The sequence below is a fragment of the Bubalus kerabau genome, chromosome 2 (assembly GCF_029407905.1).
Source record: "Bubalus kerabau isolate K-KA32 ecotype Philippines breed swamp buffalo chromosome 2, PCC_UOA_SB_1v2, whole genome shotgun sequence".
Taxonomy (NCBI): Eukaryota; Metazoa; Chordata; class Mammalia; order Artiodactyla; family Bovidae; genus Bubalus; species Bubalus kerabau.
In genome coordinates, this window is record NC_073625.1 from 191,133,233 (window position 1) to 191,160,308 (window position 27,076).

General features: G+C 49.6%; 1 protein-coding gene across 1 annotated transcript in view; it reads right to left on the reverse strand.

Annotated features, from left to right (window-relative positions):
• Positions 1–8,936, reverse strand: part of ITGB2 (integrin subunit beta 2) — a 30,700-nt gene extending 21,764 nt beyond the window's left edge. Inside the window, exon 1 of the mRNA XM_055569828.1 lies at positions 8,806–8,936. The gene's annotated coding sequence lies outside the window, so the exon portion shown is untranslated. The remainder of the gene's footprint in view (positions 1–8,805) is intronic.
• Between the last annotated feature and the right edge of the window lie 18,140 nt (positions 8,937–27,076).

Consider the following 27,076-nt stretch of genomic DNA (forward strand, 5'->3'; position numbering starts at 1 on the left):
ACCCAGAGGTATGGCCAGTAAGTGACAAGGAACAGAAGCGCCCTGGGGAGGTTACAAGGGGAGAAGGCAGGGTCCAGAATTCACCCTGGGAGGTGAGGATTCAAGCCTCTTTCATGTAGAAAAAGTGTTTACATCAACCTTTAAACAGGTATCAACCTTTAAAACCAAAAGACAAAGTTAAGATGTAGTTGTGTCTACTTTATGTAAAGACAAGAAAGAATTGGACAGAAGCAGATTGCAACAGAGGCTGGAACCCCCACCTCCACTCCAGGACTTAGAGTTTCTGACAGACCAGGGAAGAGGAGGAAACCACCCACCGATTCTCCAAACCCACACATTCTCAGGCCCATGAAAACCCACCATACATGCTCACCACTGCTCAATTCACTGTCCATGGCAGAAATTTTCAGGGCCATAGTTTCTGGCCAAATGGAAAAAAAAATTGATGCCCCCACACACACTTGCTAATTGGAACCTTTAAGGCGCTCTGCTCAATATCGCTTGAGTTCAAGAGGAAATCAGGTTTAATGTTTACAGACATGTCAGAAAGGAGAGCGCACAGTGCTCACTGATCAACACGGTGAAAACCTCTGTCCCTGCAGAGACAGAAGCCCAAGGGCCTGGGTGGCTTTGTGCCGATGAAAAGGAGTGATGATACACACCTGCAGGACAGAGAGCTCGAGGCGAGAGAAAGAGCCAAGGGCTCAGGAAGTAAGGTGAGGGAGGGGGGAAACAGACAATAGAAGAAGCTGGAGAATCTGAAAACAAACACAAAAGCTGAAATTGATAAATACACCGAAACCCGTTTCTTTGGAAAAAGCAATCCAGTAGGTCTCATCTGGAAGACAGTGTGTGTGGCAGGTGCCAGGGAGCTTAGAAAGGGAAGGGGCAAGGTGGCTGCCAGCTGGGCAGTGGCCTCTGAAACTCATCTAGAAGCTTTGGGACAGAGTTGGTGCCACCCTGGCCCTCAGACCAATGGCCAGGAGAGAGAAGTGAGCAGCAGGACTCTGGCCTTGGAAGATGCAGGGCAGAGCACGTTCCTGGGGAGATGCGCCCCCTTCACATCACGGGCCAGGTCAACCCAGGTGCAGGAAATGAAATGATTAAAGGAATGAGAGACTGCGTATTTCAGAGTAAGGATGCTGAGCATAAAAACTAAGGGAGAAGCTGTTAGAAGATAGACTCTGAGACGAAAACCCTGATTTGAAAAGACACATCCCAGTTGTTTATTGCAGTGCTGTTTACAGTAGCCAGGACATGGAAGCGACCTGAATGTCCATCAATAGAGGAATGGACAAAGAAGATTTGGTACATATATATGATGGAATATTACTCAGCCAGGAGAAAAGTTTGCCTGGAGAAATGTCAATAACCTCAGATATGCAGATGATATCACCCTTATGGCAGAAATCAAAGAAGAACTAAAGAGCCTCTTGACAAAGGTGAAAGAAGAGAGTGAAAAAGCTGGCTTAAAAAAACATTCAAAAAACTAAGATCATGGTATCCAGTCCCATCACTTCATGGCATATAGATGGGGCAACAATAGAAATAGTGACAGACTTTATTTTCTTGGGCTCCAAAATCACTGCAGATGGTGACTGCAGCCATGAAATTAAAAGACACTTGCTCCTTGGAAGAAAAACTATGACCAACCTAGACAGCATATTAAAAAGCAGAGACATTACTTTGCCAACAAAGGTCCATATGGTCAAAGCTATGGTTTTTCCAGTGGTCATGTATGCATGTGAGAGTTGGACCATCAAGAAGGCTGAGAGCTGAGGAAATGCTGCTTTTGAACTGTGGTGTTGGAGAAGACTCTTGAGAGTCCCTTGGACTGCAAGGAGATCCAGCTAGTCAATCCTAAAGGAAGTCAAGCCTGAATATTCATTGGAAGGACTGATGCTGAAACTGAAGCTACAATACTTTGGCCATCTAACCCGAAGAATTGACTCATTAGGAAAGACCCTGAAGCTGAGAAAGATAGAAGGCAGGAGGAGAAGGGGATGACAGAGGATGAAATGGTTGGATGGCATCACTGACTCAATGAACATGAGTTTGAGCAAGCTCCGGGAGATGGTGAAGGACAGGGAAGCCTGTTGTGCTGCAGTCCATGGGGTCAGAAAGAATCAGACCCGACTGAGTGACTGAACAACATTACTCAGCTGTAAAAAGAACGATATAATGCCATTTGCAGCAATATGGACAGACCTAGAGATTGTCATTTGAGTGAAGTAAGTCAAAAAAAGAAAGACAGACAAATGATATGAAACCATATCATATCACTTATATGTAGAATCTGAAAATTGGTACAAATGAATTAATTTACAAAACAGAAACATATTCACAGACATAGAAAACAAACTTCTGGTTACCAAAGGGGAGAGGGTGGGAAAGGATAAATTAGGAGTTTGGGATTAACATTTACACACTGCTGCTGCTGCTAAGTCACTTCAGTCATGTCCGACTCTCTGTGACCCCATAGACGGCAGCCCACCAGGCTCCGCTGTCCCTGGGATTCTCCAAGCAAGAACACTGGAGTGGGTTTCCATTTCCTGCTCCAATGCATGAAAGTGAAAAGTGAAAGTGAAGTCGCAGGCTCCTCCATCCATGGGATTTTCCAGGCAAGAGTACTGGAGTGGGGTGCCATTGCCTTCTCCGAACATTTACACACTACTATATATAAAATAGATAAATAAGAAGGACCTACTGTAGAGAACAGGGAAGGGAACCATATTCAATGTCTGAAATAACTTATAACCTATAATGGGAAGGAGAAGGAAATGGCAACCCTCTCCAGTATTGTTGCCTGGAGAATCCCACGGACAGAGAAGCCTGGCAAGCTAAGGTCCATAGGGTCGCACAGGGTTGGACATGACTGAAGCAACTTAGCACGCCCGCACACACGCAGAATAGAAAAGAAACTGGAAAAGAATGTATATATATATATACAGAATCAATTTTCTGTGCACCCACATCAGTGTGAATCAACTACACTTCAATAAATTAAATAAAAAAGAAGACTGACTCTAAAAACAAAGTTTGTAGATAAAAAATTGAGTGGATGAAAACATTCAGTATTTGTCTCATGCAGAAGGTGAATGGTAATTTTTGTGTCTAAGGAAATCTCAGGAATAAAAGCAAAAAGGCAAATTCCCCCATAGAAAAGTCTGTTGTAAACACAAAATGCAGAAGAGAAGAGATGAAACTTGTTCTCAAACATTTGAAAAGGCTGCTCTGGATGATAATCAGGTATTCTAATCAAAGTACCTAGATTCCTGGTCTAGTTATCAAGCTGGACACTGTTTTTAACAACTGTGATGCTCACGAGTGGAACCTACACAGCGTGAAAATGTGTGAACGGTGAGTCCAGCTCAATTTTTCCAATAAAATGTTGCTGTGTGAAAAAAAAGTAAGTGAACAATAACCAAACTAGGCCGTTTCTGCTGGATGGCAGCATTGTAAGTGTTTTCAATTTTACTCATTATCCCCGTTTGTATTTTTCAAACTGCTACAATAAACATATAAACTGATTTTTTAAAAATTCATACATTTAAGAAAATTTCAATTCTGTGGTAGTCGATGCATTGCTTTAAAATAGCTCTGGATTCCCAAAGTGGTCAGTTTTTCTGTCCCCAGTGAGGACAGAGGGCAGTCCTCAGTCCCCAGACTGAGGGCAAGTGACTCTCTGCTGGGACGCCGGCTCCCAACTCGGTCACTCATTCACTCATTCTCAGAACAAGTGCTACCTGTCTGGTCTCTGGCACTGTTCTCGATCCTAGGATTTTGACTTCTGCCAAGCCCTTGTGGTGTGCCACACCCCTGTCCCTCCCCCAAACTCCCATCACCCTGAAACTCTCACCACTGCAAAGCCAACACACAGCCACATCCATGCTGTTTATAAAATGAACTGGGGACTTCCCTGGTGGTCCAGTGGCTAAGACTCTGTGCTCCCAGTGCAGGGGGCCTGGGTTCAATCCCTGGTCAGCGAACTAGATCCCACAGGCCACAACTAAGAGTTTGCTTGCCGCAACTAAGAACTGGCACTGCAAAATAAAAATAAATGTTAAAAAAAAATAAATTGGTGGATTTTCGTCACTAGATATTCAACAAGGGCCTCCAGAACACTGTTGAATGGTTCCAACTTGCAACTAATTATAAAGCATTTACTTTTCGTCTTTTGTAACCATACACGAATAAACATGTTTACAAAGTAAAACCACAGATGGGTGGAAGCACTGGTCCTGCTGGGCTGCCGTTCTGTGTGTCCCCGCCCTCGGGACGCGTGCCCCATGCTTGGGGAGGCCCCTCAGGCAGGAGCCCTGGCCCTGCTGAGGTCTCGCCCATCAAGGAAGCTGGCCTCAGTCCCTGACTTACTCCTCATCCAGCCAGGGAACACTTCCAGCTACTCCTAGCTATAGCCCAGGGCACAACTCCCCCGGACGACCCTCCCCTGGAAGCTTCCAGAGTGGTGGAATCAGGCCACGTGGGTGTGAAGGTCTCTGCATTGCAGACTGGCCAGATCTGAGCACCCAGGAATCTGACCCCACACTGTGGGCTCTGTGGTGACCCCTGGGCAGAGGGCGGAGGCTGTGAAGGCCTGGCCACAGCGACCTGACCACGGCAGGCACGGCCAGTCTTCACGGGGAGCCTCAGGCAGCAGGCGTGGTCCCTGCCTGGACAGCCACTCAGGACCCCAGGTCCCAGAGGACCAGGGCTGGGTGATGCCCACAGCAGCCTCCCTGTGGGCCTGGCTGCCTCTGACACCCACAACCTCAATTTGTCAGCAGCTCCCTGGCGTGGGGAGGCCAGACCTGCTCCCCATTCTCAGAGGTGGGGGAACCAGACCTGCTCCCCATTCCCAGGGGTAGGGGACCAGACCTGCTCCCCATTCCCAGAGGTAGGGGAACCAGACCTTCTCCCATTCCTGGGGGTGGGGGGCCAGACCTGCTCCCTATTCCCAGGGGTAGGGGACCAGACCTGCTCCCCATTCCCAGAGGTGGGGGAACCAGACCTGCTCCCCAGGGGTAGGGGACCAGACCTGCTCCCCATTCCCAGGGGTGGGGAACCAGACCTGCTCCCATTCCTAGGGGTGGGGGGCCAGACCTGCTCCAATTCTCCCAGGGGTAGGGATGGTGGCTCTGAGGGTCCCTAAGCCCCACAGCCAGGACAGAGGCCAGGACTGGGGCCCCCATCAACCTGACCCCAGGGTTGATATGCTTAAGTCTATGCCCAGTGCCAAGTGACTGTGGACAGGTCACAGTGACTTCCCCTTCTGGACCTCGGTTTCCTCCCGGTCACAGAGAGCCAGGGGTGCTGTGAGCGTGAGTCTCATGTGCCAAGTACACAGGCCCAAGGGACCCAGATGTCTGCTCAAACTCTTCCCTGAATGTGCTGCAAAGATGTCTCTTAGACAGAGTCAACATTGAATCAGTGGACTCTGGGTAAAGCAGAATGCCCTCAATGCTGTGGTTGGGCCTCATCCAATCAGTTGAAGGCCTTAAAGGAAAGATGGTGTCCCCCAGGAGGAGAGACCTCTGCCTCTGGACAGCCTGGAACTCCAGCTGTAGCATCAGTTCTCTGCAGGTTCTCCAGCCTGTCCTGCAGACTTGCGGTCTGCCAGCCTCCATAGTTTCACAGGTCAGCTCCACCAAACCAACCTCTCTGTACAAACACATGCAAACACGTGCACATGTTTACACACACACACACACACACACACACGTGCACATGTCCTGTTGGCTCTGTCTCTCTGGGGAGCCCACACTTCATAGCTCCCAGGAGAAGCACGTCAGGTTCAGGGAAAGCTGCTGGCATTTTTTGACAGCACCTCCAGGTAGGTGGGCACAGCTGTGCCTTCCTGCTCTGTGTGTTTCAGAAGCGGCAAGGGTGCCTGGCTCCCACATCTCTCTGCCCCCAGCAGAGCCCTGCGGTGGTGGCACCCCAGCCCCGAGTCCATGTGCACAGCTGCAGGCCTGGCCTCATGGGGTGCCATGCTAAACAGGGATCGTGCCAGGGCTCACATGGAAGCTTGAATCTGCTGGCTCCCTGGCACCCCTAGCCCTGCTGCTCAACTGCTGGGATGGTGAGCAGCTTGGACACCCCTAGCTATTGGGGGGGACCCTGGAATAAGCAGGAAGGCCTGCCCGGGTCACAGATTGGCAGCTTGGGGACTTAACTGCACCTGCTGCATCACCAAGATGCCCACTCACCAGTGGTGGGAGCGACTGGAAACCCCAGGCCTGCCCTAGGGCTGCCCTCTGCATGGTCTGGCCTGCCCAGGGTCAGGGGGTGAGTGGGGGAAGGTAGGGGAGGTGGGGGAGGGGAAGGCGGGGGACATGGCTCTTTCTGAACAGCCCAGCTTCCCTGCCCACTGCGGTAGCTGGACATGGACTTCATCAGCCTGACCATGACCCCATGTCCAGGGACAGGCCCCAGAGGCCAGGGGGGTGACAGGTGGCAGCACGGCTGGGACAGGTGGGTCTTGGCATCCCAGGGCCCATGGGGCTTGGCCCCCCACCCTGTCGGCCACTTGCTCAGTAGGTGCAGGGGGTTTGGGAGGCGCCTCCTTCAGACCTCAGCTCCTGGCTCAGGTGGGATTGGGTGAGATGACGACAGAACCCACAGCCCATTTTAGGTCTTGTTTGGGGAAAAGGGAAATGGACAGGGGCCACATTAGCATCGCAGCCCCGCCTACCTGCGGTGTCACTGGGACTTCACTGTTCCCAGAACTGGCATTCTCAGCTGGCCCCACCACCCCCAGGGGCTTAGTCACTAGCGCCTGGTAGCTGCCCCCGTGATGTCGGCTCCAGAGGGACTGAGGGACACACGCACAGTGACAGGTGTGCAGGCTACCGGGCCCCACCCCCACATGCCTTCCAGACCAGGGGGCCAGAGTCACATGGGGCCGCCTCGGGCTCCACGCTGCCCCACCCACGGGGTGAAGAACTCTCCACAGTCCAGTAACCAGCCAGGCGTGGCCTGAGCTGAACTTGTGGGGCCCTATGGACACAAGGCCAGCCTTGCCCACAGGCCCACATCGCCACCTCCCAGGGAAGTGGTTTTTGAATCACAAGTCGATTAGACCATCAGCTGGAGTGCAAACTACTAGCCCATTTCACAGACGGAGGCTGAGCAGCCAGCCTGGCCCCACCCATTCGGCCAGTGTGTGGGCGGGCCTCTCCCATCCCCTGGACAGCGGCACCCCCTCTGCTGAGCTTCTGAGGGGCCCCCGACTACCTGGGGTATCTCCCCTCAGAAACCTCCAGGAGCTGACTGTGATCTGCCCCAGGGCTGCACTGGCTTGGTCCAAGCTGACAGCTGTGGGCAGGCACGTCCATGCGGATTTCAGCTGAGAAACCCAAGGCCGGCGGGGCTGAGTCTGGCTGCCTGGCCAGCCGAGCCCCCAGGAAATATCTCAATTTACTCCCGTCGGGACAAATCCCAGGGCAGCCAAGAGTCCCCTCTCCCTGAACTCATCTGGGTCCTTGGACCCTTGTCCCCCTACTCCCAGGGGGACAGGCCTCCAAGGGCCTGGTTGCGGGAGATTTAGGTCACACACCCAATGACCGCCTAAAGCTTTAACTGTCTCCCCGCATTTTCACATCATTAGACCAGAACTCATGAGCCTCTGGACCCTGAGAGAAGAAGCAGACCTGCCTTCAACACAACGCACCATGGACACAAACACACACAGACACACAGACACACACACACACACACAATGTACCATGGACACCCAGACACACAGTCACACAGACACAGACACACAAAGACACAGACACAAACACACACACACAGATACAAACATACACAGACACACACACACACAATGTACCATGGACAAACACATAGACACGCAATGCACCATGGACACCCAGACACAAACACACAATGCATGGTGGACATACATACACACATAGACACACAGATATAAACACACAGAGATACAAACATACACAGACACACACACACAATGCACCACGGACACACACACATAGACAGACACAGACACACACAGAGACACAAACACACACAGACACACACACAATGCACCTGGATACACACACAGACAGGCACACACAAAGCACTGTGGACACACACATATGCACAGAGACACATACACTCAGAGATACCACATGCACACAGACACACACACAGACACAAACACACACAGACACAAAATGCACCATGGACACACAGACACACACAGACACATACATACTCAGAGGCACCACACACACACACACACACACAGGGGCTCGCTGGAGGACAGACCTGCCCGGCCAACTGTGGAAGCATGAAGAGAGGATGGGGACAGACCAGGGCAGGAAGAGGAGGGCATGGGGCAGGGGGAGGAGGGGGAGGCCCGGGAACCCTCTTGCAGAGCCCGGCCGCACGGACCCCGTACCCCCGAGAGGGGCCTGGCCTGCCTCCAGCCTCCTTCTGGCTCTGCGGGGCCTCGTGGCCCCCAGATCAGGGGCTCAGCAAATGCCTGGGCCTTGTTGAGAGACTCCCACAGCGGGACCGAGGCTGAGGTCTGAGCGCATCCTTCCGCCATGCTGGTCCCATCTCCTTGGTTACATGCCTCCCAGCAGCCAGTAGCTCTGCAGCAGTGGGCTCAGCGCTTCCCCTTGCGGGGTCTCAGCTCAAGGGGCCTGGAGTGGACGACCAGGGCCACCAGGGCCCTCGCAGCCTGGGCTCCTCGGAGCTGCTTCCCTCGGGAAAGACAGCAGCCAGGGCCTCAAGACTGAGCAGTTCCCCTTCAGAGAAGCTAGCCCGGACACAGAGGAGCCTCTGTCCACTCACCCCTGGATGCCCTGGAGACCTCGGCAGGGGTGTCCCAGCTGGACTGGAAGGGGCTTCAGCTCTGCTCTTCACCAGGCTGGTGCTTCGCGGGTCTGGGAAGACACTGGCCACTGGAGACCCCACGGGTGAAGGCGCGGTGCTTCCTGTTCTAAGTCAGCAACTTGGAGGAAGTAGTTACATGTGCTTGATTGCACCACATGGGGCCCGTCATCCAGCCCCGGCCCCTCTGCCTACACAGCTCCAGCCTGGGGGCTGTCAGAGGAACAACATGCACACAGACACACCATCCATTACACATGCTCAGGGCGGGAAGCAGAACAGGGTGGGAGCGGATGGAGCAGGAGCAGGGCCCCTGGCAGCACCGCCTGTGCCCTCAGGGGATGGGGAAACCTGGAGGGCAGTGCCCAGGAATTTGCACCCCTGGAAGGGACAGCCTGCAGACCGAGCACACCCATCAAAGAAGAAGCAGACAGGCACAGAGGTTCCAAACTTGTATCACAGAAATGGAAAAGCATCATAGGGCCCGAAGGGCAGAACGAGAAGGTGGAGAGCAAATCAGTGAGCAGGCTGTGGGATCAACTGGGGGGACAAAGGAACAGGGCAGAGGGCAGAGGAGCTCCAAGAGAGAACAAGAGGGGAGAGACTCAACCAACAGGGGAAAAGCTCCAGATCTAAGAGAGAGAGAGAGAGAATCCAGATGAAGGGGCTGCTGCTTGGCTTGGGAGGAAGGAAAAAGGTCCCCAAACTGGGTAACGTATGATGTTATCACAGAACATTAATGACAGAAAACAGTACAAATTCAGAGAGACAGAGATGGAGAGAGACAGAGACTGAGAGACAGAGATAGAGAGAGACAGAGAGACAGAGGCAGCACACAGGAGGAAGGGGAGGATGAGGATGAGGAGGAAGAGAGGAGAAGAGGAGACACAGACTGATTACATCCTCAAAGAAACAGAAAGCAGAGTCTTCAGATGAACCCAGTCTCACATACATAAACTACCCTTAACTCTGTTTGGAAGATGCAATCTCAAAGACAGATAGATGAAGAAATCCAAGAGGAATCCAAGGATGGGTGTGGGGGCAACAGTAACCAAAGAAATAAGTAAAAATTGTTAAGCCTAAGTAACTGTTGATTTTAAACTAATGATAGGAAACATTTAATAGTTAAATTAAATTTTAATATTTTAATTTAATATTTAATTTTAATAATACATGGTGACTTGTTGTTCAGTTGATAAGTCATGTCCGACTCTTTGCGACCCCACGGACTGTAGCACAACAGGCTTCCCTGTCCTTCACCATCTCCTGGAGTTTGCTCAAACTCACATCTATTGAGTCAGTGATGCCATCCAACCGTCTCATCCTCCGTCACCCACTTCTCCTGCCCCCAGTCTTTCCCAGCATCAGGGTCTTTTCCAATGCGTCAGCTCTTCACATCAGGTGGCCAAAGTACTGGAGCTTCAGCTTCAACATCAGTCCTTCCAATGAATATCCAGAGTTGATTTCCTTTAGGATTGACTGGTTTGATCTCCTTGCTGTCCAAGGGACTTTCAAGACTCTTCTCCAGCATCACAATTTGAAAGCATCGATTTTTTGGTGCTCAGATAGGAAACATTTAATTTTACATGTGGTAACTATTAAAACTCTTCTAAAGAAGAGAAATAGGTAGGTCTTCCCTGGTGGTCCAATGCTTAATAACCTGCCTGCCAATGCAGGGGACATGGGTTCGATTCCTGCTTGGGGAACTAAGATCCCATATGCTGTGGAGCAATTAAGCCTGAGCGCCACAACTACGGAGCCTGTGCACCCTGGAGCCTGTGCTCCACAACAAGAGGACCCACTGCAGTGGGAAGCCTGCACGCCACCACCAGAGAAAGCCCATGAGCAGCAACAAAGACCCAGGGTGGCCAAAAGTCAATAAAATAAGTAAGTAAATATTTTTTAAAAAGAACAGAAATAGGAAGTACACAGCTGAAGAAGAAGGAAATATGAGAAAAAAAATTTTTTAAGGCAGGAGCAATAGAACAACAAGAAAGGATTGTCAACTAAAAGCACACAGTAAGACTTCAGGAATGGTTTCAAAAATTCCAGAGAACCCAGAGTTCCAGGGTTGCAGCACCTGTGAACACGCCAATCTCTCCCTCTTCAAATAAAGTCTTGGTGACTTTTTTTGAAAAAAAGAACAAGTTCCAATTAGATGTCTTCTATAAATGGAACTTCCTCTTTATGGAACTATTTCAGAAAATACGACAAAAAAGGAAGCAGAGATTGAGATGCAGCAGTGACTGTCCCTGGCAGTGACCCCACAGAGGCATGCCAGTCACAGAGACACCCCTGCCACTCACAGACGTGTCACCTGCTGCCCTAGGCCTTGGCACATGTAGCAACAGACATTAAGATAATCATAAAGTAAATAAAATAATTGATGTTGAAGCTGAAACTCCAATACTTTGGCCACCTGATGCCAAGAACTGACTCATTGGAAAAGACCCTGATGCTGGGAAAGATTGAAGACAGGAGGAGAAGGGGACGACAGAGGATGAGATAGTTGGATGGCATCACTGACTCAATGGACATGAGTTTGGGTAAACTCCGGGAGTTGGTGATGGACAGGGAGGCCTGGCGTGCTGCAGTCCATAGGGTCACAAAGAGTTGGACACAACTGAGCGACAGAACTTAACTGAACTGAAATAAAATAAAAGTAACAATGTTTACTCTTGAACCCCAATCTCATCAACACTTTATCCCTTTGCTTGGGAACAAGGAGGACAGAGGGCTGGGCTAGTGGGCGTGGCAGGGATGAGTGAGCACCATCGAGGCTGGAGAGAAGCCCCCAGGACCAAGAGCAGGTTGCATGAGAGAAGAGTAGGTGTGGGAACCCCAAGACAGGAGACTGGAGAGACAGGAGCCGCTTACCACGCCTGGACCGCAGGACATTCACAAACTCCTGTCAACAGCTTTAGGCGTGTTAAAGGTTCCGTGATTATCTTAAAGAATCATCACCTTTTAGAGTCCCAAGTTAAGATATTTGCACAGGATGTTTCGGGTTTGCTTCCAAACAATCAGGGGTGGGGTAGGTGGGAGAGAGTGGAAAGTGAAAGTGAAGTTGCTCAGTTGTGTCTGACTCTTTGTGACCCCGTGGACTGTAGCCTATCAGGCTTCTCTGTCCATGGGATTCTCCAGGCAAGAATACTGGAGTGGGTAGCCATTTCCTTCTCCAGGGGGTCTTCCCGACCCAGGGATCGAGCCCCGGTCTCCTGCATTGGAGGCAGATGCTTTAACCTCTGGGCCACCAGGAAAGCCCACCAGGGAGATAGTGGGCAGAGATGTATAAGACAAGATTAGCCGGGAATTGATTGTTGTTGAAGCAGATGCTGAGGACACATGGGTTCATTAAACTGTCTGGTCTATTTGTATATGTGTAAAATTTTCTGTAGTAAAAATTTTTGATTCTAAAAAGAAGCATAAAGTTGTCTAATGGGGGTAGAGGTTCAGTTTTGCAAAATGAAAAAGTTCCAGAGTTTAGTTGCATGACAATGTGAATATACTTAATAATAGTGAACTTTACACTTAAAAATGGTAAAGATGGCTAAATTGATGTTATGTATTTTACCATAATTAGAAGGAAAAAATGTTACCTATTAAATTGTTAAAAGTGACATTGAAGGCTGAAAATAAAGAATTGGAAAACATACATATCACATAACAAAATACTAAAGATAAATATAGAGATAATATTAAAAGATAGAATTAAATGCAAAAAAAACACATTAAATGAATAAAGATGTACATAATGAAAGTTCCAATCCACAAAGAAAGTTCAGCCATCCTAAATATATACTAAACAAAATCACAATACATGAAAAATAAAAACTGACAAATACATAAGTGAACAGATACAACCACAAACATAGCAAACATCTTAATATGCCTCTCTCAGAAATGAATAGATCCCAAAGAAAATTAGGTCTACGGAGAACTTGAGGAATATAATCCCCAGAGGCAGGCATGGCAACTCACTCCAGTATTACTGCTGGAGAATCCCACGGACAGAGGAGTGTGGTGGGCTACTGTTGCAAAGAGTTGGACATGACTGAAGCAACTTAGCACACGCGCACAACCCTTTATTTTTAACTTGTATGCAGTAAAGTTAAAAAGGGAGGGAAGTAACAAGCAGATCATTTATTAAGCCACAAAGGAAATTTCCATTTGTTCCAAAGCACAGAAATCATAAGGAGGCCAAATTCAGTCTAATAAAAGTAGATGACAAGCAAAGAAGGGTGTGTGTATATTAGTTACTCAGTTGTGTCTGACACTTTGTGACCCTAGACTACTCTGTCCGTGGAATTCTCCAGGCAAGAATACTGGAGTGGGTAGCCATTCCCTTTTCCAGGGGATCTTCCTGATCCAGAGATGGAGACCTGGTCTCTTGCCCTGCAGGCAGATTCTCTACTGTCTGAGCCACTAGGGAAGCCCGAAGCGAAGAATAGCAGTAAAGAAAAACCCAGCACTCCCAAACTGGAGCCAAACCCAAAATGGAATAAAAAGATAACTGGTGGCCTTTCATGCACAAGAGGAAGCAATTAAAGTATGGATCTGGAGCTGTCTGTGTCCAAACGAGATGCCCAACACCATAACACTGAGGTTATATTTAAAAACAAACTGCAGAAGAAGGCTTCCTACTACACCATGCACATTTGATATGATCCCAGGAAAAGCACCCACACACTCAGGAACCCACATCCAGGGCAGCGGCTACCTCTGCAGGTGAGAAGGCAGTGGTCCTGGGAGATGGATGCAGAGGGCTTTAGTTTTGTGTTTTAAAGTTTTATGAAGAAGAAAACTTCTGGGCAAAGTAAAGCAAAATATTAAGATTTGATAAAGTTGGATGGTGGGTATATGGGTGTTGTTTATGCTGATCTCCACACTTTTCTATAGTTCAAAATAATTTATTTTCTTTTTTAATGAGCATTTTTAAAACAAAAATTTTATTTATTATTTTTATAGTTTTGGCCATACTGGGACCTTTGTTCCCCAACCAGGATTGAATCCTCACCCTCCTGCATTGAAAAATGGAATCTTAACTACTGGACCACCAGGGAAGTTTCCAAATAATTTTTCTTTTTTTTTTTTTTAAAAGGAATTAACAGGGAGTGACTGCAAATGGGCATGGAGATCTTTTGGGGGTAAGGGAAATACTTTAAAAATGGACTGTGGTGGTGACCGAATAAATTTAAAAATCCGGCTAAAATTCATCATCATTAAATCGTACACTTAATATGAGTGGTATTGGCTTGCAAGCTCTGTCTTAATGCAGCTGTAAAAAATGAATTTAGATTAAGAATAAGAAAAAAAGGGCCAGTAGCTTCCAGTCCCAGCTGAGACAGAGTAAGCCCACCCCACTCCATCTCTACAGTGACCACAGCTGAAAATATTACACAGAATAAAATGGAGCAACTTTCCAGACAGACTAGGGGAAGAAATCAAAACCTGATGAAAGTCTGCTTTCATTGCAGATGTCTCCTACACCCACGGGTGAGATTCAAGGTAGCTTGAACCCCAGGAGAGACAGGAAGCATGGCCAAGAGAACCCTTCCTTTCTGGTCAGTGGACTGGGAGGAGCAATGCCTTGAAAGACAGACAGAGTGAAAGAGGTGCCCTGTTTCATTCTCCTAGTCTTGCCCTAGAGGCAGATTCCTGTCCCAATGCTGCAGTCCCAGCACGGTGGTAGTGGCAGCAGCAGCTACAGCAGCGGAAGCTCTGGTCACTTTGACCCACAGGCGACCCAGTCAGAGAAAGCAGGAGGCACACCAGTGCAGGAGGCTGACGCTCTTGCTTTGTAGCCAGAGGACAGGAAAGGAAGCCTCAGGAAGCTGGACAGCTTGGGAGAAATTAATAAGAAGATCAAGAAGGAGAACACATAAAGCTTCACATGAAGTTCCAGACTCAACTCTGGGCTGGGAATGTATGGAAATGACCCAAAAGAGCAAGTCAAAGCCTTTGAGAGTTGAATCATGGTGTAGACAGACCACTGTCAAGGTTGAAAACTGGACCAGGGGGTGCAGATGAGAAGTGGATTCAAACAGCACTGCAGAGAGTCTGAAAAGTAAACTCACATTGGAACCACATCCCACAGGAGGCAGATCTGAACTTGTGGTCTAACCCAACCAGGCTGATGGGTGGGGCGGGGGCAGGGTTCAGGGAAGAGCAATGTTGGAGAACACTGGAGAAGATTTTGAGAGGATCATTAAACAATGTCCAAAATGTTTAAAACATAATCCAAAAGTTCCCAAACAACAATAACAACAAAGACAATCTGACCAAATTGTAAGAGGAAAAAAAAAAATACTAGGTGCCAACTCTGAGATGATCCAAATGTTGAAATTATCACGTAAAGCATTTAAATCAATAACTTAAAATATGCTCTATTATGTAAAAAACACATCTTGAAACAAATGCAGAAATATAAAAACTTCAGCAGCAATATAAAAGAAACAAATGGTGTTAAAAATATGATTATAGATTTTAAACAATTCATTGAGTGGGCTTATTAGGAGGGTAGTGAAGACAGCAGAGTGAGTGAACTTGGGGACCAGTAGAAATTATCCAATATTAATGACAGAGAGAAGAAAAGATTGACAACAAATGAAGAGAGCCTGGGGACCTGTGGAATAATATCAAGAGACCTAACACTTGTGTCACTGAAGCCCCAGGGTGAGAGGAGTAAAGGGCTGGCCCAGAAAAAGTATTTGAAAAAATAATGGCTGAAAAATGCCCCAAATTTGATGAAAAAATATACTACTGCTACTGCTGCTGCTAAGTCACTTCAGTCGTGTCCGACTCTGCGCAACCCCATAGACGGCAGCCCACCAGGCTCCCCCGTCCCTGGGATTCTCCAGGCAAGAGCACTTGAGTGGGTTGCCATTTCCTTCTCCAATGCATGAAAGTGAAAAGTGAAAGTGAAGTCACTCAGTCGTGTCCGACTCTTAGCGACCCCATGGACTGCAGCCTACCAGGCTCCTCCGCCCATGGGATTTTCCAGGCAAGAGTACTGGAGTGGGGTGCCATTGCCTTCTCCAAAAAAATATACATTTACAGATTAAAGAAACTTAGCAAACCCCTAACAGGATAAAGCTGAAGAAAATCAAGCCTACACACACCCTACTCAGACTGCTGAAAACCAAAGACAGAGAAAAATGTCCCGAAAGCAGCCAGAGTGAAATGACGCATCACATGTAGAGAAGCAATCACTGGAATAACAGCAGATTTCCCGCCAGAGTCCATGGATGCCAGAAGACAATGGAACAACCTGTACAAATCTCTGAAAGGAAAGAAGTCCTTTCCCTCAGCTCTGAATTCTGTTCCCACCGGCGAAGGGGAAACAAACACATCCTCTGATAAAAGTAGGGAAACTAGCGCTCAGCAGACAAGCTCTAAGAGAAACCTTAAGATTTCAGGAGGAAATGATATCAGAGGAAAACTGGGAAACCTAGAAATGAAGGAAAAAACAACAGACCCAGTAAATAGCTGGTAAACATGTACGGTATTTCCCCTCTTCAGTTCAGTTCAGTCACTCAGTCACGTCCGATTCTGCGACCCCATGGGAAGCAGCATGCCAGGCTTCCCTGTCCATCACCAACTCCCAGAGCTTCCTCAAACTCATGTCCATTGAGTTGGTGCTGCCATCCAACCATCTCATCCTCTGTCATCCCCTTCCCTCTGGCCCTCAATCTTTTCCAGCATCAGGGTCTTTTCCAGTGAGTCATTTCTTCACATCAAATGGCCAAGGAACTTCAGCTTCAGCATCAGTCCTTCCAATGAACACCCAGGACTCATCTCCTTTAGAATGGACTGGTTTTCTATGATCCAACGGATATTGGCAATTTGATCTCTGGTTCCTCTGCCTTTTTAAAATCCAGCTTGAACATCTGGAAGTTCTCGGTTCACATACTGTTGAAGCCTAGCTTGGAGAATTTTGAGCATTACTTTGCTAGTGTGTGAGATGAATGCAGTTGTGCTGTAGTTTGATCATTCTTTGGCATTGCCTTTCTTTGGATTGGAATGAAACTGACCTTTTCTAGTCCTGTGGCCACTGCTGAGTTTTCCAAATTTGCTGGCATATTGAGTGTAGCACTTTCACAGCATCATCTTTTAGGATTTAAAATAGCTCAGCTGGCTTTCCATCACCTCCACTAGCTTTGTTTGTAGTGATGCTTCCTAAGGCCCACTTGACTTCACACTCCAGGATGTCTGGCTCCAGGTGAGTGATCATACCGTTGTGGTTATCTGTGTCATGAAGAGCTTTTTTGCATAGTTCTTCTGTGTATTCTTGCCACCTCTTCTTAATATCTTCTGCTTCTGTTAGGTCCATACTGTTTCTGTCCTTTATTGAGCCCATCTTTGCATGAAATGTTCCCTTGGTATCTCTAATTTTCTTCAAGAGATCTCTAGTCTTTCCCATTCTGTTGTTTTCCTGTTTCCTTGCATTGATAACTGAGGATGGCTTTCTTATCTTTCCTTGCTAGCCTTTGGAACTCTGCATTCAGATGGGTATCTTTCCTTTTCTCCTTTGCCTTTCACTTCTCTTCTTTTCTCAGCTATTTGTAAGGCCTCCTCAGACAACCACTTTGCCTTTTTGCATTTCTTCATCTTGGGAATGGTTTTGATCATTGCCTCCTGTACAATGTTATGAACTTCCTTCCACAGTTCTTCAGGCACTCTATCAGATATAATCCCTTGAATCTATTTCCCCTCTTCATGTCTTTACAATATGTTGATGGTAATAATGATGACATTGTCTGGTGGGGTTTTCAATGTACATGGATGTTAAAATGGACTTCCCTGGAAGTGCAGAGGTAAAGAATCTGCCTGCAATGCAGGAGACGCAGGTTCAGTCTCTGGGTTGGGAAGATCCCCTCTGGAGAAGGAAATGGCAACTTACTCCAGTATTCTTGCCTGGAGAACTCCATGGACAGGAGCCTGGTGGGCTACAGTCCATGGGGTCACAAAGACTTGTGACTTGATTAGTGACTGAGTGTGCACGCAGATGAAAAATAGACACAACTACATCATAAAAGGAGACCAGTGAGGAACACAGTTTTAACATTACATTTCATTTCACTTGAAATGGTAGAGTGGCCACTTCAAGTAGACAATGAGGTGTTTAGTATATATATTGTAATCCCCGGAGCAACTGCTGAAAAACCTATATAAAAAGATGTAGTTAAAAGCCAACTAATAAATTAGAATGTAATACTCAAAACCCTGATACAATAAAGGAATGCAGCAAAGTTGAACAGAAAAGTGAAAACCAAAGAGCAAACAGAAAATGAAGATTTGAACAACACCTAAATCCAATGATGTTAATAATTACATCATGTAAACGGTCTAAATACACCAGTTGCAAGACAGATACTGGCACATGGAGTTTCTAAAAATGTGGCCCAACTATATGCTGCCTGTAAGAAACACACTTTATTAATTTTTTTTATTGAAGTATATAGTTGATTTACAGTGTTGTGCCAATGTCTGCTGTACAGCAAAGTGACTCGGTTATACACACATATATTCTTTTTAATATATTCTTTACCATTATGATTTATCATAGGATATTGCATATAGTTCCCTGTGCTATACATTAGGACCTTATTTTTTATCCATTCTAAATTTAATAGAGAAACACACTTTAAATATGATAGTATAGGTAGGTTAATAGAAGATGGATGGGGAAGATATACCATGCACTAATAAAAAGAAAATTAGAATGACTGTGTGAATGTCAAGCAAAGTACACTTCACATCAATCCACATTACCAGGTGCATGGCGGGTCCTGACTTGACGAAAGGGTCTATTAAACAAGACACTACAACAGTTGTAAAATGTGTGTACATCTAATGACAGAATGTCAAAATATTAATACAGGAAGCAAAATTTGAAAGAAATAAAAGGAGAAATAGATGATTATAAGAGGAGGCTTCATTACTCCTCTCCCAGTAATCAATTTTTTTAAAAAGTAGACACAAGATCAGCAAGTACGCAGAAGACCTAAAAAACACCACTGACCATCAGGACCCAAAGGACATTTCATCCAGAGCAGTAGGAGATGTCCACAACACGGCCACCAAGGAAGGCTGTGTCCAGGGCCACGGAGCAAAGCAGAACACATTTAAGAGAACTGGAATCATGTGGGGTATGTTCTCCAGCTGTATGGCATTGCTAATTGGAATTGAACCAGAAAGCAAGCAACAGAAAGACACAGGGCACTCTCGGAAGAAATGATGCACTTCTAAATAATCCATGGATCAACAGAAGCCTCAAGGGAAATTAGAAAACATTTCGGATGGAATGAAACGAGGCACAACATATTGTGTTTGTAGGATGCAGCTAAAGCAACGTGTAGAGGGAAATTCATAGCAGTAAACGTATCCATTAGAGACCCAATGGCATGAATGATTCACAAGCATCGTGCCAAGTGAAGAAAGCCAGGAGGAAACACATAAGGCCAGATAGAGACTCAGTGTGCGCAGGGGAGGTTAACATCAAAACTGCAGTGAGAACCGCTCTCCAACCATCACAGGGAAGGATCTGAAAGACAAAGAGGAAATGGGGTGCAGCATCCTGTGTCTAGGTGTATAACACGCACCCGGTTTGGTGTGTAGCACCCCAGCCTGACGCCCACAGGGTGACTGGAGGGTCTGTGTCTTCATGCAGCAGCATTCGTATGAAGTGTCATGAAATCCCATCTTCCAGGGATGTGGCCTTAGCAAACCCTGGGCACATCCGTGCCAGGGGATTGAAGTGGTTGAACGGCTGGCAGCAAGAAGGCAGACAGGGAGCTCTGACAACGTGGAGCAGAGGACATCACTGGCTTTGGTGGGGAGCAACCAAGAGGGACAGGGCTTTGCACCGCAAGGAAAACCGAAGCCACGGACAAGTAAGCTTCTGCAGCAGGAGTCTGAGAATAATCTTCTCCCCTAGGTCAGCTAAGAAAGCCCATCTGCAGGCATTTTCGCCTTCACCTTCCAGATAGTTGACTTTATTTTATCAGGTGCTCATTGAGGACTCCAGGGCTGGGGCCGGACTCTAAGCACAGAAGGTGCATGGCCGTGCGCTCAGAACATCAGGGCCTGTGAGAAGGCAAGCACGTCATGGTGACATAAAGCAGGATGAGGGGACCCCCAGTGTTCCAGGCCTGGAGGTGGGCGGGCAGGAGGCAGCCAGGTGAGTATAGAAAGAAGGGAGAGATGCCTTCCCCTTGAGGTCCTGAACATCAGCCTGGGTGCCCCAGCCTCCTTCCCACCCACTCACGTCCCCACAACACACTCCCCGAGAGCACGAGAAGCGGGCTCCTTTGAGACAGTGTGCAGGTTAAGAAATATTCAATGATGGAGCACCATGAGAAGGGCTCCTGGCTCACTGTGCAGAGGTTCCCGTGGCGGGGCAGCTGGCGTCAGACACTGCAGCCCATGAGGCTGTGCCCGTGGGGTGGACGAGGAGGCATGAGACCTGGAGAAAGAAAGAGCCTGCACCCAGCACCCAGAAGGCAGAATATAGTCCCTTGAGAACTCGCCCCATGTGACGAGTGGGCATTTAAGTGAACAGTGAGGCTGCCGGCAGCTCTTCCCCAGCCCTCCCTGGTCCCCAGCTCCTGGCAGGCAGGGCCACCATCTTGCCTCCCTCTGCCAACCCCCTCCCAACTGGCCTGCAAGTTCCCCCACCTCCTCCTCCACTCCAAATCGTCTTCTCCAACCCTTCCCCCCATCTTTGCTTTTTTTCTTTTTTAATTTCTTCCCACCAGTAACTTCCTACTGAGTGTTGACTCAGCTGCTGCTCTTTTGTGGGGAGGCGGGGGTGGGAGGCACTGGCAGAGGCAGCTGTGGAGGGGCGGGTGGAGCAGGCACACGCCACTGGGGGTTGGGGGAGCAGAGCAGGAAATAGAACTGGCCATGCAGGTGCTCTAAACAATTCCTGCTCCTTTGAATCCCCACAAATCCACACCAACAGGCAGACGTCACCCAGCCAGAGTGATGGAGATGCCCAGCCTAATCCAGGCCATGTGTGTGCGGTAGGATAGCCAAGTGAACCTAGAAAGGAGAAGAGGTCTGAGAGGCGGGGACTTGAACACTGGCCACAGCACCGCAGGCCCTACTTCCCATATCTAAACAGAGGGCCCTTTCTCCTTGCCTTCCTCCTTGTAGCTTTCTCTGTTCATGGGAGGAAGTTGAAGAGGTGACTCTCTCTTTCCCTGGCATGCCTGAAAGGAGGGTGTCTGAGCACCCCAGGGAGGCTGGGGTGGGGGCTGGCCTGGGCAGGGGTTGCTGGACCCTCCTCAAAGCACAGAGATGAACTGACAGGTTTGACGGTGTGGAAGGTCACACTGAGAAGAGTCCCTGGTGGACAGAGGAAGACTTGGCTCCAAGTTCAGAGGAGACTGAGCCAGCAGAAACGTAAGCAACTATCAACTTGAGGGAAAACCAGAAAGCTGTGCCAAGATGAAAATGCAATTATCATGAGTGCACTTGGCTCAGCAGTGCACATTTACACAGTCAGAAGAAGGGAAGCCCTGAGCCAGGTTAAAAATAAAACTGTGATAACAGCTCCAGCCAGAGGCGAGGGGTGGGCGGGGGTGTGAGGCACTATCACCTCCTCTACCAGAACAGGAAGGGCACAGTGCTTTCCCACACCGCTCCCCTCAGCACAAAGGCCGGGCTGATCTGTGGGGCACCCACGGGTCGGGGGAGGGCATCAAATCCTAACCCAGTCCCCTGGGTCATTCCTCTCCATCCTGGGACTTGTCACATCGCCGTTTCCTGTTCAGTTTGTGTTTTCATTTGAGAACATCTTTGTGGATGCATGCCCATGGAAAGTCTGGGTTGCCTCCATCTAAGCAGGTTTTGTGTCTTCCATCCTGGATGGAGCAGCTCAGTTCCCACATTCGTTGTTTGGGCTCCTCCTGTCCTGGGGGCCCAGCTGCGGGCCTGGAGGCCGAGGCTAGGGCAGCCCTTGTGCTTGGGGTCTAACAGCTGGGCCATTAGTGATGGAAGCTCAGGCCCCTCGCCATGTTTTTTCTCTGGGCCTTGGTTTCCTACAATCTCCCTCTGCCCCAGGTTGTGAGCATAAGTGAGGACATGGGAAAGAGTCCTTCAGTGGGCCTGGAACACAGCAGGTGCCCAGTAAATGTAAAGATTAAATCATAAAGAGAAGAATGAGACGAGGTCCCAGCCCTCATGTAGCTTTTTTTTTTTTTTTTGAAACTTCAGTTCAGTTCAGTTACTCAATTGTGTCCGACTCTTTGCGACCCCATGAATTGCAGCAAGCCAGGCCTCCCTGTCCATCACCAACTCCCAGAGTTCACTCAGACTCACGTCCATCGAGTCAGTGATGCCATCCAGCCATCTCATCCTTTGTCGTCCCCTTCTCCTCTTGCCCCCAATCCCTCCCAGCATCTTTTCCAATGAGTCAATTCTTCGCATGAGGTAGCCAAAGTACTGGAGTTTCAGCTTTAGCATCATTCCTTCCAAAGAAATCCCAGGGCTGATCTCCTTCAGAATGGACTGGTTGGATCTCCTTGCAGTCCAAGGGACTCTCAAGAGTCTTCTCCAACACCACAGTTCAAAAGCATCAATTCTTTGGTGCTCAGCTTTCTTCACAGTCCAACTCTCACATCCATACATGACCACAGGAAAAACCATAGCCTTGACTAGATGGACCTTTGTTGGCAGAGTAATGTCTCTGCTTTTCAATATGCTATCTAGGTTGGTCATAACTTTGCTTCCAAGGAGTAAGCGTCTTTTAATTTCATGGCTGCAGTCACCATCTGCAGTGATTTTGGAGGCACCCCAAATAAAATCTTAATTAAATAACTTCTGGCTGTGCTGGGTCTTTGTTGCTGTGTGGGCTTTTCTCTAGTCGCCACGAGCAGAGGCTACTCTCTAGTTGCTGTACTTGGGCTTCTCAGTGCAGTGCCTTCTCTTGCTGTAGAGCACGGGCTGTAGGGCATGTGAGCTTCTTTAATTGCGGCTCCCGAGCTCTAGGCACATGGGCTTCAGTAGCTGTGCTGCACAGGCTTAGTTGCCCCTTGGTATGGGAGATCTTCCCGGACCAGGAATCAAACCCGTGTCCCCTGCACTTGCAGGCAGATTCTTCTTTTTTTTTTTTTAATTAATTAATTAATTATTATTTTTTAAGTTAGTTAATTTATTTTTGGCTGTGCTGGGTCTTTGTTGCTATGCGTGGGCTTTCTCTAGTTGCCACAAGTGGGGGATCCTCTTTGTTACTGCGGTACTTGGGCTTCTCCTTGAGGTGGCTTCTCTTGTTGCAGAGCACGGGCTCTCGGTTGCAGGGGCTTCAGGAGTTGCAGCACGCAGGGTCAGGAGTTGTGGCATGCAGACTTAGTTGTCCTGCAGCATGTGTGGAATCTTCGAGGACCAAGGCTTGAACTTGCATCCGCTGCAATGGCAAGTGGATTCTTAACCACTGGACCACCAGGGATGTCCCACTCATGGAGCTTTTGAAAACATTACAGATTTTTTTTGAGGGGAGGGTCTATATCTAGATTTACAGAGCAATTTCTCATTAAATTTCCTGCTTCTACTTCCTAATGTTGAGCTTGGGAGAACAATTTAACTTCTTTGCGTTGGTTTCTTTTCATGTAATAAAAGGAATCAGATTCTCTACTCCTTCCCTCCCAGAAATGCGGTGCAAAGGTGAACCTGGCTCCATGAGCTGAGAGAATGTATTAAGGAGGAGGCAGAGGAAAGCGTGGCAACGGAGGCCTTCCTGGGGTGCGGGGGGCGGTGCGGGAATATGGCACCACTGGTTCCTGCCCACCCCCAGGAGATGGTGGGTTTGTGAGATTTCGGGGGAACATCTGAAGAATTCTCTCCCTGCTCCCTGCCAGGATCCCTGGGAAGGTTCGTAAAAGCCCACTTTCAACCCATTCTCCACCGCGGGGATCCCAGGCTTCAGCCACATCCGATTACCTGCCACATCCTTGTAGTCATCTATATTGTCGCACCTGCATGGTTGGCTATGAGTCCACCGCCCCGCCCACCCACACATTCCATCCTGAAGGGTCCCACCTAAACCCTGCTGGCCTGTGGACCCCTTGTCCTTGCTGTGTTCCTAACTGGTCAGGAGCTGTCCCTTCCTCTGGCCCCAGGTGGCACTTTAGAGGCAGGTGTCGCATTGGTTGTGCAGAGGTGAAGGGCAATGGCTTGGGTGTGTGGCCTGGGACTCGGACTTGAAGCCAGACCCTTGCCCACCAATGAGAACACTGATCACAGTGCTGTCACCCAGCGTGGGGCTGCGAGCCACATGGTCACAGAGGAAGTGCAGTGGGTCTGGAGGGTGGCAAGGGGCAAACTTTCCTGGGGAAGAGCATATAGCACCTATTTTTGGCCTGGCTGGCCATGTGACCTGTGGTGTGACAGCCACAGCCCATCATGCTGTGAAGAAGCAACTGGGTTTAAAAATGGGCAGAGGGCCAGTCTTTGGATTGGGGTTCCCAGAACTCACTAGAGACCAGCAGTTCTCTGGGAGTGAGGACACCGGGGCGAGGGGCGGGGGAAGGAGCACCTGGGTGCCTGTTGGAAATGCAGTGGGTGCATGTCCAATCCACTGGATCAGACTCAGTGTGGGGCCGGGTGTCTGTGTAACACAAGTGGCAGGTCATCAGCAGGAGGGACAAGCCCAAATGGGACCCTGAGCCCCATGCCATGCTGGCCTGCTTGGGAAGGTGCTAGGCACTGGGGAGGAAGGAGAGGTGGGAACAGAGCCTGAGACCACCCAATGCTGAAGCAGACCCTAAGGGTCATTTCTGTCTTGGAAACCTCTCTTGGCTTTCCTTGTCATTTCAAGACTCCTCCTCTTCCACCCAGAGCCTCCCAGGGTGCACTAGTGGTAAAGAATCCACCCGCCAATGCAGGAGTCACAGGAAACAAGGGTTTGATCCCTGGGTCAGGAAGATACCCTGGAGGAGGAATCAGCAACCCTCTCCAGTATTCTTCTTGCCTGTAGAATTCCACGGACAGAGGAGCCTGGCGGGCTACTGTCCATGGGGTCACAAGGAGTCGGACATGACTGAGTACACACACAGCTCTTTCTCCACTGCAGCACCTCACTGGCTCCCCAGTTCCCACTGAACCCCGAAGGTGGGTGTTGCTGTGCCTGGCCCATTGGGCTCCCCTGGCACCCTTGCGGGCATCTTCCATGAAGTGGCCATGTGCTCCCTCTGCACACCTGCTCCCTCCTCCTCCTCTCTCCCTCCTCCTCCCTCCCCTCTGGTTCTAGGTGCCAGCCCAGTGGCAGCCTCTTGGCCCAGCAGGACCTCTCCAGAAAGATCTCACATCCTCCATCACTGGGAAGCCCCTGCAGCTCAGGGTGGTGGTGGGGGGAGGGCGGAGTCTGCGTTCTGACTTCTCCCGCTTATGTTTTCTTGCTCAAGGAACTAGCTGCATGGGCTCCATGGGTCAGCCTTGCTGCTGGCACCCAGAGGCGCAGGGTGACTGAGCAGTGGGGGGCTCAGGGTGGGGGGCTGGGGTGGAGGACTAGGTATACCTCTCCCTCCCAGGGCAAGTAGCTCCAGGGTCTTAGGCCAGTTCCTCGAAGGTGCCCTTTTCTATCTGTAAAATGAGGGTGGGGGTCCCCCTCTCAGGAAGCAGGGATGAAGTGCAGGAGGCTCTCAGCAGAACCTAGTAACATGGAGGCTGGGCAAGGTCAGGACCAAGGCCAGGTCGAGGTCAGGGCCAAGGCTAAGTTGCAGCCCAGCCAGGCTGCTGAGGGAGGTAGGGCAGAGAGGAGGAGGGGAGAGCGTGACACCCAGAAGGCGGCCACTGCTGGGGTGAGGCAGAGGGCAAGCAGGGAAGGAACATTTGCCTAGATCTGGGTGTGGCACCGCCCCGCAGGGAGTGACCCTAGGAATCACGTGGGTGGGAGGCCGGCCTGGCTGACGCCAGCCAGCCGACCCTGGGCTACGTGCTGGCTGGGTACCAGGGAGATATAATCCCTTCAGTTCAGTTCAGTCGCTCAGTCGTGTCCAACTCTTTGTGACCCATGAATTGCAGCACGCCAGGCCTCCCTGTCCATCACCAACTCCCTCACTCAAACTCACATCCATCGAGTCGGTGATGCCATACAGCCATTATTAAAATTCCTATTGACTAAGGCTGCATTACCTGCGTGGGTGGGGGCAGGAGAGGAAAGAGGCTGCAGGTGCCTGGACACTATGGGGCACCTCTGGGAAATGGGATTAAAGGGGTTTTCACCTTAGAAATGGATTTCTGTATTCTCCAAATTGTCTATGAGAGCCATGTATTAATTTTATAATCAGAAAAGCATGCAACTATAAATCAAGATAATGAAACGTAAAAACAGAAACAAGGGACCCACCCGCTCCCCCATCAGCGGGCTCTCTTCCTAGCTGCGGGAGGGCTGGAAGCAGGAAAATGAGCCTAGCTGGAAGCAGGGGCTGGCGGGCGACCGGCCAGGAATGCGACGGGCCAGGGCCCCCGCGGAGTCAGGTGGGAAACCTACTGCCCGCCTCATCCTCTCGCCCCTCCCTCTCCACTTCCTTCCGATCACCCCGGCGACTACATTTAGGGCGCACTATTTTACCCCAAGAGTTTCTCAGTGCAGCAACTCCACCACCCCCATAGTTTGCATTAGACCTTCCTGTCGCGTTGCTGGGCGTGGACGGGCGGAACCCTCTAGCCCCGCGGTGGCCGCCCGCGGAGGCGCACCGGTGGGGCCCCGGCCAAGAGGGATTCGTCCTCTTTCAGGGACGCTCAGACGACAAATGGCCCCACAAAGACCCAAACCGACCGTTTTCAACTCCAATGCCGGCCTCAGTCTAGCAGTCTGTAGCCAGTGGGGGAAGCCACTCCTCCGCAGCCTGGGCGGGTCTCAGCCGCAAGCCCCGGGACCCTGGAGCCTCCTTCCGGAACCCCTTCCTTAGGGGGTCCTCGGGGCGGGACTGGAAGGTCTGCAGGAAGGTCTGCAGTCGCGACTTTTCTTTTCTTTGCCCCCGCCTGGCTCAGGCGTCCCCAGGCTCGCACGCGGAGCCTCCACCTGCCGCGGGGCGACCTGCCGGGTGCGGACAATCAGACCCTGAGCCTCACGCTCCACCGCGTGCACTGCGCACCGGCTCGCGGCCTCTGAAATCTGAGCCCAGGCCGCCCGCAGGTGCTTCCTGGTGCTTTACCTGTCGGCCTCAAAGAACCCCTACAGCAACTCAGTGTAGTGATGGGGAGACAGGCTCCTAGCTTGCTCAGG